Below are 17700 nucleotides of genomic sequence, written 5' to 3'. Positions count from 1 at the left end.
ATGATGATTAGTATTATTAGTAGTAGTAGTATTATTAGTATAATTATTGTTGTTGTTGTTGTTGTTGTTGTTGTTTGTTATTGTTGTTATTATTTCCCTCTAGGTAAATAAATACAATTCTTTCTTCAGTTAGCAACAAGCTAATACTAACTTTTAGCTAACATACATATTTTTGAGAAACATTATCTTACAGCTGGTGCTAAGCTAGTGATTTTTAAGGTTTATTAAATATGATTCTGTAACACTGTCTTGCATAATTCATTGGAAGATGTAGACCTTTTATGCTACACAATAAAAAAACAAACAAAACATTTTTTATGCTGAAGTGCAGAGGATGAGTTGAGCTGAGCTCACATGATCAGCAGTGAAACTGTTTAGCGCCGGCTGTATCTTTGTTGTCCTGTAGAGAGAGCAGTGGCGCTCAACTATGCCGTACCCTTTGCAAGGCACATCAATCAAAATTGCCATAGAGTTCTGCGCTCAAAGTTAAGATTATTTCGAGTTTGACCTTGTTTGCCGCGGACATTTCAAAGTGTAACCAATGAGCTAACAGCTGAGTTTGATGTAGCTAAAAATGGCACATGTAAGCAGGTTAATTAGGGAATGATTGAAGAAAAACCTCATCACTGAATTCACACACTAAAAACATACCAAAATCTCTCCAGAAAAAGTAATGCGTGGCGACATGAATGCAGATAGAGCTACCAGGTTTGTGAGTAAGCATGTAGTTTACAAAATTCACACTGTGTTCTGCATCCCGCATCACGGTGAGCAGAAAGCAAAATTCTTATTATGTTAAAAGCTTTACAGCCTGAGGAAAGATGCTGCTCTGTCGTCTGTTTGTACGACAGCGGATGCTTTGTATCTCTTGCCAGACGGCAGCAGTGAACAGGCTGTTGCAGGGACGGGTTGTGTTTTAATATCCTCTGGGCTCTGCGCAGGCACCTCACCTCACCAGCACCACAGATGCTCAGTAGATGGTTTTAATCACCAGCTGTATTGCCTCCCTGTCCTGGGCCGTGCACAAACATGCCGGTAATATTTACAGTCAGGATGCTACTTTTTCTCCTTTAAAAAAAAAAAGATGTCTTCGAGAGCATGCTATCTCAGCTAACTTTGCCGATGGGTTAATTGCTCTGTATTTCGATCGTGATTAGAAATGCTAAGATAATCTCAGTGGGCATGTTTGCTTTTATCTGACAATTAATACACAAGAAATGTGGCAAAGAAAGAGGGAGGGATGACATGCAAAGGTCCCCAGCTGCTATCAAACCAGGGATATTGCAGTACATGCAGTATATGCACATAATTATGTAAGTTATCACTAAACTATGTCGACAACTAAATATATTAGCAGTTATTTATACAGTTTCAGAGTGCGTACTGTAATGATAAAACAATCTAAATGAGCTCTTAAAGACGCCACAACATGTATTTTTTGTTCGAATGAAGCCATGTTGTCACATTTCATGATGAAGATATCTAAAGACAGGCTGTACTCTTCCAATTTTCCCTCAGCAACACATAAGTGCTCTTAATGTCTGAAGTATGAGACATGGACAGCATGTCTTGCTTCTCCCCCAAAATAAAAATCCTGAGCGTAGGAGGTCTCTTCAACCTGGAGCAGAGAAAGTACATTCTGAGAGGCTTCAGCCCTCTTAAGACACCGCATGGTGGGAGGTCTATTTTCTCTCAATCTCCCCTCTCTCCATGGGGAGGGAGGGTGTGTGTGTGTGTGTGTGTGTGTGTGTGTGTGTGTTGCAGGTTGAAGTCTGGGTCAGAGGCTGCTGGTAGAGTCACTTCACATTGTCAGATCCCTCCTCAGTTTAAGAGAGAGAACTTGAGCGTTTTCATTTTTCAATAGCTGACACACTAAACAATAACAGGAAGTAAAGGAACGGGCCTCCTGAATGCAATCATGTCTTTATTGAGCATTTTTTCATCGAAAACAAAGAATAACTAATAAAAAAAAAAAGGAGAGATTCTCTGACAGGATGTCATAAACCAACTTTAATCTATTTATTCAATCATTTTAAAGAGACAGTTCACCCCAAAATATCAGAAATACAGTTTTCCTCTTACCTCTGCTAGTGCTATTTATCAGTCTAGATTGTTTCTTTCCAAAGACGATGATCTGTTTACTCAAGATAATCCACAGACCTTGTTGTGAACAGTTTCATGTAGGAACTATTTTCTTTCTGACGAACTTCACCTGCCAACAACAAACCAAGCTCAGTGGTGCTAGGTGGGCTAGTTGTATTCATGTTTCCTTCTGTGCAGTGATATGGCTGAATTGGCCTCAATTCTTTCAAAAGTATGAGAAGAAGGCAGTGACCAACTTAAAAAGAAATGGGCAAAAAAATTCCCAAGAAATGAGTAAGAAGTTGCAAGAAAATTACAAATTAAAATAAGCAACAAAAAGAAAAGTAAAAAACAAAAACAAACAAGAAAATGATCTTTAAAAAACAAAAAAAAAGCAATTAAAAGATTTTTTTTTTTTCTGTAACACAATTTTAAATATTTAATCATAAGACATAGAAATATATTATTCTGGACAATTTTTCTTAGGTTTTTAATAATATCTAATAATCCATCCTGAGCTCATTTTTTGGCCGTTTTCTTGTCCCCTTTTACTTTTTTTTTTTTTAATTTGCGGAACTTTTCTTGCCATGTTGAGCATTTTATCCTATGCTTTTAAAAGAAATCAAATCAATTTTCATAGATTTCAGAGATTTGAAGGCTTGTAAAAGGCGTCTGAACGCAACACAAGAAAACCGATGCCAGTCTAGATGTTAAAGGGTTAAAATGTCATGGATGCTCACCTCTGCAGCCATAGATGGAGGAACAGAAACAGTCACATGCTGTAGATGCACAGTGCAGGCACATAGACACAGCTAAAAGCTTATTAAACTCTTTTATAAACAACTGTAACATCTCAGAGATACACAGCAGAAAGTCTAAAAATAAGGCTGTGTTCCTCACTGCTGAAAAGATGACATGTTGAAGAAAAGAGATTTTCAAGTGACAGCAATTAAAGGTGAGGACACAGCATAGTTACACAACCCTGAAGTGAACATTATGAGTGTGGGTGTGTGGGTGTGTGTGTAGGGGCGGGGGGATCACAGGCTATCACAGTGCACCAAATATAGCAGTCCCCTGGTCCCTGGAGAGGCCATCAAGTGTCTCCTTTCTCCTTTGACTCTGCCCACTCCAGTTGATGAACCAGATGCAGAGGAGAAGCTTTGTTCCTTCACTGCCTGAGAAGAAACACAGCGTGAATTTAAGAGGACTTTGCTGTAAACACGTTGTTTCTGCCGCCATTAGACACACTGGTGCAGAAAGAAAATGGTTTAAACAGCCATCGCATATTCATAACTGACAGGAGACTGTTGTGGTGCAGGTTTGGGCCGATTCAGTTGTTAAAACACTAAAACATTGTAGACTGAGAAAATTCTCCTCAGTTAAAAACATGTGACACAGTGGAGCTCCTCGCAAATAGCCTTCGTTTCCACTGATCACAAAATCAAACTTTCAAGTTTGACGCATTTCTTTATTTTTTTCTTTTAAATGTTGTTCATACTCGCGTCAGTGAAGTGATTCTCCCCCGGTGTTTGAATACTGGGATAAGGACAGAAGTCCAGTTAAATGGTCTAATCGAGCCAAAACAGTAACTCAACTAAACTGTGCTGATAGTTAACAAAGCTAAAGGTTTTTTTAGCTCAAAATGAAGCCGCTCAATCAGCCGCATACCTGAAGAAAACAGAGCCAGCATGTTTTAGCAGCAATACCGTCGGGACAGCATCGGCAGCTGTAGTCAGTGAACGAGTGGGGTCACTAATTAGCTCAAGGGCACCTCGGCAGAGCCCAGGAGGTGAACTGGTACCTCACTGGTTACACTGCGACTAAAATGCAGCCCACCTGCTGCCAAAACTCAGCACAGATCTGAAGTCCAAGGGGCCGTTTACATGGAAACGGTTCTTGCATGAAAAGTTAAACTTGTGTTGTGGTTTGGCCCTTCATTCACACGAGAACAGCGTTTCAGGGGCCTGAAAACGCAAACGTTTGAACCCAGATACCAGAGTGTAATCTTTTTAAAACGCAACCTCTTCTGTTGTTGTGTAAAAAAGCTTACAACACCAACTACTGGCCTCGCATGCATACTTGAGTTTTCAAATGTTTTTTTTGGATCCGTGTACGTGAGATTCATTCTCACAATGTCATCATATGAACACAGATTTTTTTTAACACAAAGGAGAGACTTCAGCGCATTTTCATAGAGCTGTTCTTGTCAAAATGTGGCCTAATACTCTTCCATCTGAGCTAAACTTTGGCACTATGTCAGGTGGGATTTGTGATCACGCGTTGTTCTGTTGCCCACATATTGCCAAACAATTAACAAATACAAGTTTGACGAGGCGGGTTCACAAAGTCATCGTAACAAAAGGCCCACTTACTAACATTTTTTTCAGTCTTTCAACTCCACCTCACTGTCTTTTATCAGGAGTCTTTGTGGAGTTTGCTCATATGTCATTGAGAGGCGTGACCCAACTTAACTGAAGCATTTTCTAAATACTGATCTCATTTTCTTACCAAACTATGTCATTTGTGTGATTATTTTTCCATTGTGAAAGATCAGAGATCAGAAAATATTCATGAAAAAACATCCTTAAGGGCCAAATGCAACATTTTGGAAAACATTCTCATGCTGGGGACAGGGACATGGGTCAGAAACATTTATTCAGTTTATGGAATAAAATGACAAACAATGTGTTATGTAATTCAGCTTAGAGGACTTGTGTCTTGTGTAATAAAGCCAGAAGGGTGTTGAAGTTGCAGTAACAGGATATTTATTTGTCAGTACAATAATGTGACAAAAATCCTGCCAAAAACTGCCCCTTCTGTCAAACCTCTGCTTTAAGTTTAGTTCAGAGTCAGAACAGCGAACACAAAAGATGAGCAAAACATTCTCTGCATAACTTTGACGCTCACAAGCCACTGAGGATGGTCTCTGTCTCAGTCGTGAACTCCTGGTGAATAGTCGGCCATAAGTTCCAGCAGTGCCGCGAGGGCTGTTTGGGTATGAAGGCCGGGCCTTTGTGCAGAGGGCCCGGGGGCAGCGGTGCGTGGCTCTTTTAGAGTTTGATTTATAATTGAAAGCTGTGTTTACATCAGCTCTCCAGCCTCAGTAGCACAGAGAGCAGTTCAAAGCCTGATGAAGGAGGAACTCAGAAAAATTGAACCCATTAAAATAGGAATTTTTAGGGAAATTGGCGGAAGGGGCGAAGGTCGGGGTGGTCGCCAGAGCACTAGGTGTTTACATTTTGATTGTACATCATTGTGTACACTGGTGGTACTCTGAAAGGAGGGCAAGGAAATGTTAAATCACCTCTGACAGCTGAGAAATTGACCACGTCCTGGCTCCAGCACATCGTGTTGTGGGAAAGTTGGGAGAGTCTCCGGGCTGAGATGGTGGTGGAAGCTAATGAGCAACCATTACAGTTGGTTTACTTTGTGTAATTACACACACACATGGCCATTTGGGGACGTGCTGCGTACAGCTAGGATTATTGTTATTCTGCTAGGGTCTGTAAAATGCCTGCTAGTATCAAAAAAGTCATTATCTCTTAATTACAGTCTGTTGAAAGCAAATACAGCCAAATATGTAAACATCATCATGAGAAACAGCATGACAGATTTAAATAAATACATGTGTAGGTGTTTGTATATGTACATGCTGGGAAAGAATCTGTTATTTCGGGGTGAGTGTAAACCTGCACCAAAAAATATTCAACATGTCCTCATAATCTAAACAACAGAGTAGGTTATTTTTTTTGCTGTTGACTCCCAAAACAATAAAAAGTTGCAGCTTTAAACATGTGGTAAGGTTTTAGAATCAACATCCGCAGGTTAACACAAGCATGTTACATTTATGTCAACACAATATCAGCTTGTTTTTACGGCAGCTTGATCAGTGTCCTGATGATTCAAAGTTTTGGATTTTAGTGTCAGTTTCTGCTCATTACATGCGTACAGTGTCTTTAAAATATTAAGTCTCATAAGTGGTCACAAGAAACATGCAGTTTCCACTCATACTTGCAGTGTCTTTTCAAGTGAGACTTGTGGCTAGGATTAGAGAAAGATCGTTGTTTGGGTTTACCAAATACATTTGATATGTTGCTTAACTAAGATCTCTCTGGGCGGCAGGGGGGGATCAGTTCAACTGGATTCCTCTTTTTTGCCGGCTGTATCTGCAATATAGGTCCTTGTCTGTTTATTTCAGTGATCCACGATGTATGTGCGCAACCAACAGCCGAAAAGCACTGATGTATTTGTTGAGTTTGGAGTGAAGTGAGAACGGGCTGGTTACCTTGTGCAAGTTGAAATGACACACAAACAGCGGTCTCCTGGGTTAAAGTACTGTGTTTGCCCTTGAGCCATCGGGGTGCCTTCTCCACAAAGCAGACTTTTGTTGAGCTCTTTTGCATGCTACCATCACCCACCAACTTGCAAACCTCCTTTACTGCTGTTATAATCACTTGTGACCACACAAGAGGTTCGACACCTAACAATATAATGCAAATATGGGTCATAATAAGCTGCTTTGCACACAACAATCTATTGATCTGTTATATGGGGGAGTGCAGAGTACTTCCATTTTTCTTTTCATTCCTGCAAATCTAATCTCATAAAGAAAAGTTTAGTCAAATTACTGTGATGTCAGTTATACCACTCACATTCTGGTTTTTCTTTACTAAAACACAAATTCAAAACTGGTTGGTTTACAAGGCTGATTCAGTGGACACTTGCAGTAAATATTTGCTAAGACAAACAACCTCCGACAAAAACAGAGTGACTTAACTGAGGAAAACAGAAATACCAAAGATATGAATCTTAAGTTCTTTCATTTCCCCAATAAACACAAATTGGAAACAAAATACTCATTTTGAGTGGATTTTAAATAAAACAACACAGATGATTACACCCACCTGAATGTTTAGTGCTGTTTTCAAAATGAACACGATCATGTCTCCAGCATTGTCTAATATCAGCGATAATAATATATTCAGTAGTTAGTTTAACTTTCATGCCACAGCATGAACATTCATCACTTCACCTTTTATTCAGATACTGATCTTATCCATGTCCACTTTATATTTACCCTGATATGCAAACTTACACACTAATCCACAGTTGGTTGTTTATCGCCACTTCTGCGCCGCTACCCCCCCAGGAATTACCCGGTGGGCCGAGCCACCTTAACAAAGTTTAATAGGTATGCATTTGGTATGGATTTGAAGATTTTGGTTCAAATACAGGATTGATATGATTAGTCGCCACTATCCACTGTGTTTAAAATAAATCAGTGGCTTGTTTTTATGTGTCTTGGCTCTTCAATAACAGAATTACCCGTTGGGGGAGCCTGACACAATATCCCACTTTATGCCTGCAGTTGACTCTTATCCCATGTTATTTTCTGCTCAGCAAATGGCAACCGTTCGCCACTTCCCCTGTTGTGTACCAAACATAATGGATCCCATGTGTATGAGATTTGAAGTATTTCATGCAGCTGACCGTGGTCGAATTTTTTCCAGCTAAATTACCCCGGGTGCTTGTGGAGTACGTTCGATTTTGATGAACAGTTTTCCTTGGAAGGATTTACAAAGCTCTCATCCCTGACCGTGTCTACACCTCCATGTTTTTTAATTTAATTAGTTAGTGACAATTTTAACATATTCCCCTGTAACTCTCTTTTTTACCTTATGGCTTTTTAACTGCACCACTTTTTAGCTCTCTGGGAAATATTTTTATTGTAGATTGTTATTAATTTTCATTCATGTTTTGTTTTTAAAAATAATGACTTCAAGTTAGACCCACCCCTTGGCTTTTTTGTAAATACTGTTTTTTTTAGAGTAATTTGCAAATAATCGTTTGTTTAGTGCACCAATATTATGTTTATTATTTAAATGCTGATAAATTGTCTTTAAACCATGTAATGGCTTTCCAGCTGCTTTGGGAGATCCTCAGCAGGACCCATTGAGGCAAATTCGGAAAAATACTCAGTCTGAGTTTGTACCACAAGACAGCAGTGATTCCGCCTCATTTGAGATGCAGCCACAGCCCGTTTCGAACATGGTGTATGGACATGTCAGACATTAAGGGCAACAAGTGTGAGTTTTCTCGATGTTTGTCAAAAAAGAGGAGAAAAGCCTGCTGGGAGCTTCGTATTTCCCCAATAATGCTTTATTTTAATTGTAAACATTGACATTTGGGTATGTAAAGTCCCCAAACGCGGACATCTCCCCCATGATGAATAAGAGGGAGTGTGCGTCAAAACACAAGTCTGCCGTGGATCCTCCACCTCATCGTGATCTAATCGGGACACATATTTACACCACAAAATTCAAAGGTTTCCTGTTTACAGAGTGTATTTATTGACATGTGCTGGAGTGCAGGAAGAACGTGAGCTCTTTAAATTGGGTTGCATATCCTTTAAATGCTTGCCTTGTCAAAAAATCAATGCCAGAGGTTCTTATTCTGTAAAAAAGCAGATGAGCGCCATCAAGTGGTTTCCTGTGCTCTGAATCTCAAGCATAGTTTTCTTTGTTCCTCTTTTGTTGTGAGAAGTGATTGCATAAGCACCGCAGCTTTGTGCTTTGTTAGTAGCACAGACAAAAGTGGGTAGTTTTTTTTAAATATATATTGCTGTAGTTCCCAACCTTTTAGGGTTCCCATTTCTATTACTGAGTAAACTGACGTACGTTGTGTGACCCGTCCCAGAGTGACATATTTTATGGATTATTTTCATGTTCTATTCAGTGCATAACAATATAGTTTCAAAAAGAACTGATAAACTGTACAATTAACCGAAATAGTGAATCCAATAACTGCAGTAAGTTTGTTTAAATAGAGAAATTTAGATGATTTTTTTTGTAGTTTATTTCCTGTTAATACTGCATCAGAGAGATGAGTATTGTTGATATTTTAACAACGTATATATATGATTGTCTGTGTTTCTTTTTAACAATCATGCATTTTTTACAGGTTTTAATTTTTTTAAAAAAACCTCAGTGTTTTCTTCTCCCTGACTCTTGGCCATTGTTCTATTCGCATCTTCAACATTTCAAGTGCTCAATTAATATCTTAATTTTAGGGCTTTTCCAAGGGAAATATTGAAGCATGTGATATTTTGTGTTTAAATTTGCATATATTCCTGCTGACCAAATATATCACCCTCATGCCACCCCATTGAATATTTCCTTCTGGATCCACCGCCCCTCAACCCCTGATTTTTGTTTTCTTATTATTATTATTATTCACCCCTTAAAACCAAGAAGACATTGTGAACACCCTTGAAGCTCTGGGGACCTCTTGTTGGGTCTGGACCCCCAGGTTGGGAACCTGGTGTGTTATTGTAACCATTATGTTCTAATGTTTTTTGTTGTTTGGTTTGTTTTATTTGAGGCCAAATATGATAAAGCAAATGAAATGTTTTGTAATATCATACTTTTTCTGCTGTAAAATAATTTCCAGCAATACCATCAGATATTTTAAATTATTTTAGATTAATGCTTCTTAACATAAATATATTATAACACCATGTCAACAATATTATTCTGTTTCAATAGAGTCTTGAAAAGAAAACAAATGTACAATTTGACAAATTTATAGGAAACATCTTAACTAGCCTTTTATTCTGCAAATTGTTTGTGACACTAGAGATGATGTTGTATTTAACACTGTTGTTTGATAAAGTCCACACAAACTGAAATCAGCACACCCACATCTTCAGATACTGCTATAACTGTGTTTCTGTCCTGGTGCTTTTCTCTTGATAGAAGATCTCCGTCATAAACTGAAGCTGTGACCTGACGCAGTAGTAGCAGTCGGGCCCTCGCTCTGATGTGACTCAGGATCTCTCTGAGATCTCCGGCTCTTTGGTTCCTGGAGATCAGAAAAATCAGAACGACGGAGCAGCCAGAGGGGCAGAGCAGCTCCTCTCTCTCCAGAGCCAGCAGGTCTGGAAGATACTGCAGGGGGTCATGGTCCATCATAAACACCAGACTGAGCCCCTCACTGGTCCCTTGATTAAGCTCCAGAGATGAGCGCAAAATCGGGATGGCCTCAGCTGAGCTCGATGTCAGCACCTGGAAACTGGACAGGAAAAGGAAGTTAGTTTCTTTGCTACTGTGTCTTTTATTCGAGTGCAGGAAAGTAACAAGCTCATGTGTGTACCTGGGAGTGTTTGAAGCCAGCCACCAGTATGATTTCCTCCCCCAGTTCTGCTGTGACTGGGTCCAACTCCACTGTGATCAGTCTGCCAGCAGGTCTCGGGGGGCAGCAGATGCAGCAGGCGGACTGAACTGTAGCCACAGTGCGTCCCCAGCTCAACACGCGGGAGGGACGGACACGCCTCACCACTTCATCCAGAGCTTCAGCTGGGAGAGATGACAGAACAAAGATGAGTTGACTTAACATATCCCTTTTTATGTCTGTGACTCAGTACTGACCTGAATGCAGATTTTTTTTTATCTATGTAAGTATTTAAAGGTCCAGTGTGTTAGGATTTCGGGGGGGGTAAACTGGCAGAGATAGTATTTAATATAATTAGTATGTTTTCTTTTGTGTATATCTGTGAATTGTTGAGTTTTCTTTCCTTAAAATGAGCAGTTTATATCTACGTAGGGATCGGGCCCCCTGTTCATGGAGATTGCTATGTTTCTCAGGACAAAACAAACACTGGCTTTAGATAGCCACTGTAGTTGGCAGCCCCTACGTGGCGAGCAGTGTCAGAAAAACACAGATTTTTTTCACATGAAACTGCTTTATTTGGTGTGTTAATCCTTTTGAAAACACACTTGGGTCTCATGAGTGTAATATCGGGACAGTGCTGATGATAATAATGACCAGATTTGAGTTGTCTTATTTTTTTTTCTTATAAAAAACAGAAAGGTGCTTATAGAAAAGTTATGGTTCACAATCACAAGCACAAATAAAACTAGTTGGACTGAGTGTTTATAATGTAAAGGGGATCTGTAAGTTAGTATAAGTAATCGTGTGATCATGTGTGAGAGGCATCATTATACATATAATGGCTCCTTTCGAATTTAATTTCTATGAATCTGGCTTTAATTCCTCACCTCATGATCTGCGTCATCTGTCTCCAAAATGTCTTTGTACGCATGGGTCAGAGTTTCCCTACGCACCCCCTGTCTATTAGTTTTTGTAGAGAAGAGACCTCTGCTGATGACTCTCGGTAGAAACCTCCCAAACGTCTGGATCTTAAGTTTAGTGAGAGAAAAAAGGTTGAGCAGGTCCTGGGGGGTAACGGCCCATCTCGAACATGCCAAACAGCATGGGAGATTTTTAATGTGAAGCTGCTTTCTTCAGTGTTTTTACCAGGTTTATTCACCTGTCGGTTTGTTTTGGTACAGAAGAGACCTCTGTAGATAATTTGGCTCCCGGTAAAAAAAAAAACTCCTGAACAAATGAACACCGGGGAATTGTAACTGGGAGAAGTTTAAGCTGGTTGCAATCTGCAATCCTGAATCTTGCACACCGGACCTTTAACCTCAGAGCACAGTACACTATGGACATGAATTTTTAATCAGAGAACACTAGTTTCTAAAGCTAATTATTATTATTTTATTCAACAGAATTCTGTAATAGTAAAAAAAAAAAAAAAGTGAAATACGGACATTTTCAAAAGTTCAAAGTAATGTTGTGTGAGATTTTTTTATAGAAATCCTCTGTGTTTGTTTTCGAGACAACAGTGTCTTGTAACTTAATGCACTTGGACATTTAAGTGATTCTCATGCATACTAACCAGTCTGCGGGCTGATGCAGAGGGAGGGGTGTGTGTCAGCGTAAAGGTCAAAGGTCTCCAGGGACGCTGTCAGCTTTGCCGTGGGTGCATTTGGAGAACACCAAAGGCGTGTGTGCTTCTCACGCACACACTCGCTCGCACCATCTTCAGCGCCCTCGCCAGGGCTCGATGGCACAGCGCGGCAGCTTTGACACGATAAAGTCTGGATAAACATGACGATGGCGGGAAGCAGCGGCACGGAAACGACCAGGAGCCACATCACAAGGCGACTGTAAGAACCTGCAGATGAAAGGAAAAGAGACTGAAATGAGTTTGTGGAACTCAACACGTTGACATAGAGGGTAAGCAAAGAGATTTTGAGAAAAGTGAAACATTTGGTGAGGCACTTAGAGTTTAGTTACTCTACTTCTGATTTTGGCTTATCTCTTCTCATAATTATAACATCTGGCTTATTGTTATTATTATTATTATTATTTATTATTATTATATTATTATTTATTATTATTATGGTAAACTTTCATAAATTATGCGTTTTTCTGATTCTATTTTAGTTACAAGATAAGTTAAAGCACATTCTGATATTTTGGGCATTCAAAAAACTTGAATGTTTTATGGTTTCAACATGATTTTACTGACAAGTTTGAAAAAAACATTTTATTACTCACTTTTATATTTAGTGAAAAAGCAGATTGGTGTTCAGCCTGCATTCACCCGCTTTTATTTAAACATACATGTCTTTGTTCCCTGATGGCACAACAATATCACACTGATTGTATTTGTATTTATTTACAAATGTTGTATCATTCTGTGAAATCCCAATAACCTCACAGATGGTTATTATGTCACAGAGTGGAGTGTATCAAGCAGTATCTGCTCAATATAATACATTACCAGTAAAAATATTAGAAAAACACTGACCTCTGGCACCCCCTGCAGATGCATTATGGGTACCTCTGCTGGCAAGAGCCTGTAAATAAAATCGTTTTTTCAATACCTAAATATATTGTCAAACTGTAAGTCACAAAAGGCAGAGTTAGTGTCTGCATATTTTACTTCCAGTAAAACACATCACAGCATGTTCTCTCACCAAATAAATCTGCTCATGGGGCTGACACAAAAATCTTGAAGATTGCTAAACCATCCTTTGAGAGTCTAACACCACATCATTGTGGATCAACAGCCTGCAGTCACCATGCAATTCTCAAAATAACCGCACTGCATCCTAGATTTCTGATCTCATTAGGTCTCCTATAATGAATAATACTGACACATGTGTATCAGTGAATGGACAGAGTTTGCCCTTCCCCTTTACACTTAAAACATTAGTTTGCAGGCTGAATGTAAACTGTGTTTCCATGATTTGAATGTGCATTTGAACAATAAACAACCATAAGACAGACTGCTTTGGAGAAACACCAAACGGGACAAAGATGATAAATGAATCAAAAGAAGCAGAAAGATAGATAGATCCTCTCTCCTGAGATCTATGGCTACGTGTAATTAATTTCAAGTTTTGGTTGTTTTTTTTTTTTTTTTGCAAAAATCTTTAAGGATTCAGTCTTATTCTCATCTTTATTGGAGACACTGTCCTTAATTTACAGGCTACTGCATCTTGGAATAAATAAAAGATGACTAAACATGCAACTTTACAAATGATTCCAACAATATTACATCAGTACCACGTTTTATAGTTTATAGTTTTTTGTTTAAAAACTAAAAGATTGTGGATTTTTAGATATCCTGTGAGCTTTTAAAACATTTAAAATGAGGAAAAAAAAAAGCATTTTGAACAGATTTCTTAAAGAATAAGTAATAACAATATCAGCAGTAGAGTGGTAATACTTGCCAAACTTGCCTGTTGCCCGTCCAGGTTAAAGAGTCCGTCCTGTCAAACCCAGATGGGATGACACTCCTGGAAGTCAAGAAGCTGAGCAGCAGAGTGGGAAAACAGCCCGCCCCCCTGAAAAAACAAAGCAGGGGGATATTATGGGACAAAGATCACATGAATAAAACCCACAGTGTGAACTGTTTGTGGTATCCAGGAAATAGAAGCCTAGAGGAAGCAGGGACCAGGCAGGAGGGAGTGGCGAGTGAGTAATCCCTCATTACAAAATGTGCACCACAGGGGTGAGCCCTCCTGAAGCTCCTCCTCCCACTTTTTAGTGCTGCTGCGTTAATCCACAAGAGGTCAGCAAAGATGTAGAATATCACAGAGCCTGTGGACAAACTTCAGTGTTTTGTAGGATCTAGATGAGTCTTGATTGGTGTCATGTAATGTAGGATACAGTTTTGATAACTAATAGCGTTTTTTAGGCCTTTTAAATCTGGAGTGTCACTTTGTTTGTGCTGCTTTCAGATGCCTTTTACAAGTATTTAAACCTTTGAAACCAAAGCAAATTGGTTTGATTTCTTCCAAAAACATGGCGAAAAGGCAATGAGAGACTTGATAACAGATGTTTAAAAAATTAGTACATTTAGAAAAATATCTTTTTTTTAATTTCAGGAAAAATTTCAAGGGAAAAAAGAAAATAGGGGAAAAAACAATATTTAGTAATTCACATAATTATGTATATAAAATTCTGTTACAAAATGATTAGAACTTTTTGAGCACTTTTTTCAGGTCATCTTCTATTGCTTTTTACTTTTTTTCTTTTTTCATCTCCTTTTTTTTTAAAAAAAAAGATTTTTTTAGGTAATTTTCTTGTACCTTTTTACTATTTTTTGGCACATTTTTGGGTCATTTTTTTCTTTCGTTACTCAGTGACCACAAGTGACTCGAGTGACCATGTTTACAGGTGGGAAGCTGGTGAGGTAGCCTATCAAATTTAAATTGCAACATTACGGATTACAAAACAGTATTTACTGACGTTCAAGTGCAAGTTTCCTCATGCTTTTATTTGAGTTTAATCATGTTTTTAGCCACACACAAAATCACAAAAAAGGGTCATTTTGTACCAGAAACTGATGAAGAGATATGAGAACAGAGTCATTAACAAAAGTAAATATATTTCATTTTCTTAATTATTAATTAGTTCGGGGTGATCAGTGACTGGAGGTCAGAGTTGGCCCTTTGTTTTAGGTATCTTTGCTCTAAAACCAGTGAACCCTCTGCTGTCTCAGTTGCCCCATTTAGTGAAAGTGGGTGTGAGATCCCCAGTGTGTTGCTGCCCTCGTTGGCTGGTGGTGGAGTGACACTCTGCTCTGTGTATTTTTGGCCACTGGAGTGGATCATACTGCGGTGTGCAGGTCTTGTCAGTCCGGCTGCATCAAGTTAGACAGGAACAGATAGATCACTATCATAAGCAAAGCCAGTCTGCAACCAAAATAAGAGCCCAAACATATGATTGGAGGAGTCGAATCCGGTGGCCAGTGATAAAACCAACAGGTTTACAATTCACAAAATGATGACATTATGTTCCTATGCCTAAAGACACCTTTGAGTGACACTTTATTATTTTAAGTAGACCTCCATTCTTTAAACAAAGAAAAATTAGGCTGCACATTAACAAAGGTTTTTTTTATTTACATATGTATAAAAGTTCACTGTGTTGTTCATGACCCAGAAATGGTAGCCCATCACCTTCTTGCGCTAGAGAGTTGTACTATCCATTTATCATAAATCTTGTATTTTTTATGTGTATTATTTGTAATTGGATAATGAGTTCGCAACTGCTTTGCTAAAAAAAAAAGAGCAAATAAATAGGCCTATGCAATTTTCTATACCATTTTCACTATATGTATATATATCATCCAACTTGAGTTATCTTATTGCTAAATGATTTCCACAATTGTGTCTAGATTTTATTATTTGTCCTTGTACCTTTATTCCTTGATTAGTTTTTATTGTTTGATATAAATATATGAATACTTATTTACTTACTTACAAAAATACGTCGTTACATAAAGGCTTTTAATGTATGATTGTTATGTGTGCTTTTCTGTGTGTGGTCGATTTGTTTGTTGTGAATTTGTGTCATATTACTATGTTTATATTGCTTTTTGCATAGTGTCGTCGAGTTCCTTTTAAAGCGCTTTATAAATAAAATGTTTTATTTATTTTAATTTCTTTAAAACTTTTTTTGTAATTTCCGGTCACCTGACTGTTGATTTCTACCGCAAAAAAGACGCCTGTTTATTTCCGGTTGCCATTAGTGTGTAGTTTCACAAACAGTTGCAGCTCAAATGCGTTTTCATCTGTTTAACCTCTGGAATATTTTCCTTTTCAGTTGGAGAAATGAGCCTCTGAGCAAACTGGAAATGTCTCCAACACCGGCGGTAGGTTTAGTGTTTAACTTCTCTGTTAATGTTATCTCTGAGAAACACACTCTAACAGTAGTATTATGCAACTTTAATTTAACATTAATTACCGTACGTCATTAGCTAATGTAAAAGCCCCAGATGTAAAAAAATGGCATGTAATTAACAGCACCGGTGTGGCCGTTACCGTTTGTACTGGGAAGGTTGGGGAGCTAGGAAAATTGTTATGTTTGCTAACGCTAATGCTATTAGCATGCTAACGTTAGCTTGTTTTATGTCAGCTCGACCGGATTTTTCCAATTTCAGCCGCTCTCCTGTTTTGTGAGTCGTTACTCTTCTTTAGGTTTTCAGTGTGTATTGGCAGCTGAATTAGTCTCAATGGCGCATTGTTTGAGTTCTTGTGCTAACAGCTAGGTTGTAGCATTAACTAAGGTGGGGTTAAGCTAGCGCTAACGGTCAGTGTTTATTGAGTGCTTACCTGAGAAGTTACAGAGGTCCAGTTACTTTGCATTTAAAGCAAGAGTGGCTGCTACCGCATTTATGTAATGGATGTTATTTGTTGTTAATATTATTAACCCTTCGAAATCGACATCAGTTTTCCTTTGTTTCGTTCAGGGACCTTTTAAAACTATTTAAACCGCTAAACCCTGAGCAAATTCGATTGATTTCTTTCAAAAACACGTTAAAAAAGGGCTATGGGCAACTTGGCAAGAAATGTCTTAATTGTAAGAAATTAGTAGATTAAAAATATTTTAAAAAAAAGAAAAAAAAAAAAAAAAAAAAGCTAGGGGCAAAAAATCCAGACATCTGTATTTTTGTTTAGCATAATTGTATATTTAAAATTATTTTACAGAATTTCTTTTTAAATATATATAATTTTCTTTCCCCCCCCCCCCCCCCCCCATGGCATTTCCCTGTTTTGTCCTGGGTTTTTTGATGTTGTTATCATTTTCAGGTAATTTTCTTGTACTGTTTACTAATTTCTTGTTAATCTCTGGGTCATGTCTTCTTTATTTGTTTATTGCCTTTCTCCCATGTTTTTGAAAGAAAATGAAGCCGATTTGCTGCATTCAGACACCTTTCATAAGTATTTAAACCTTTGTTTGATTTCTCTCAAAAACACATGAAATAATATATAATATAAATAGCCCCACTAATCGTGAGAAATTTGTTGATGTAAAAAATAAATATATATTAAAAACCTAAGGAATATATATATATATTATATATATATATATATATATATACAGAATTACAGGGGTTTTTATTTTTAATAATTTTTTTAAAAAAAGTAATTTTCCATGGCATTTCTCTGTTTTGTTTTGAGGGTTTTTTTTTTAGCAATCTTGGACATTTTAAAAAAAAAAAACAACGAATTTCTTGTCTAGTTCTTGTCTATATTATTATAGTATTTCTTATTTATTTATTGCTTTGTCCCTTTTTTTTTAACGAAATCAAGCCAATTTGCCCAGTTTTCAAAGAGTTAATGCTATTTGTGTTATATTTGAATATCCACAGATATGCCATCCGTTCACGGACTGAGGCTTTTATTTTGTGCGGTCAAACCGGAAGCCCTTTGAGTGACTCTGTGTGACTTGACGCTGGTTTTCTGCCCACAG

At 38.0% G+C, this 17700-nt stretch overlaps 1 pseudogene; it reads right to left on the bottom strand.

Annotated features, from left to right (window-relative positions):
- Positions 1 to 9692: 9692 nt before the first annotated feature.
- Positions 9693 to 12159, bottom strand: LOC121948555 (annotated as a pseudogene).
- Positions 12160 to 17700: the final 5541 nt, after the last annotated feature.

Source organism: Plectropomus leopardus, chromosome 9 (genome assembly GCF_008729295.1).
Source record: "Plectropomus leopardus isolate mb chromosome 9, YSFRI_Pleo_2.0, whole genome shotgun sequence".
Taxonomy (NCBI): Eukaryota; Metazoa; Chordata; class Actinopteri; order Perciformes; family Serranidae; genus Plectropomus; species Plectropomus leopardus.
The sequence above is the reverse complement of the archived record's forward strand: the minus strand, read 5'-3'. Positions and strand labels throughout refer to the sequence as shown.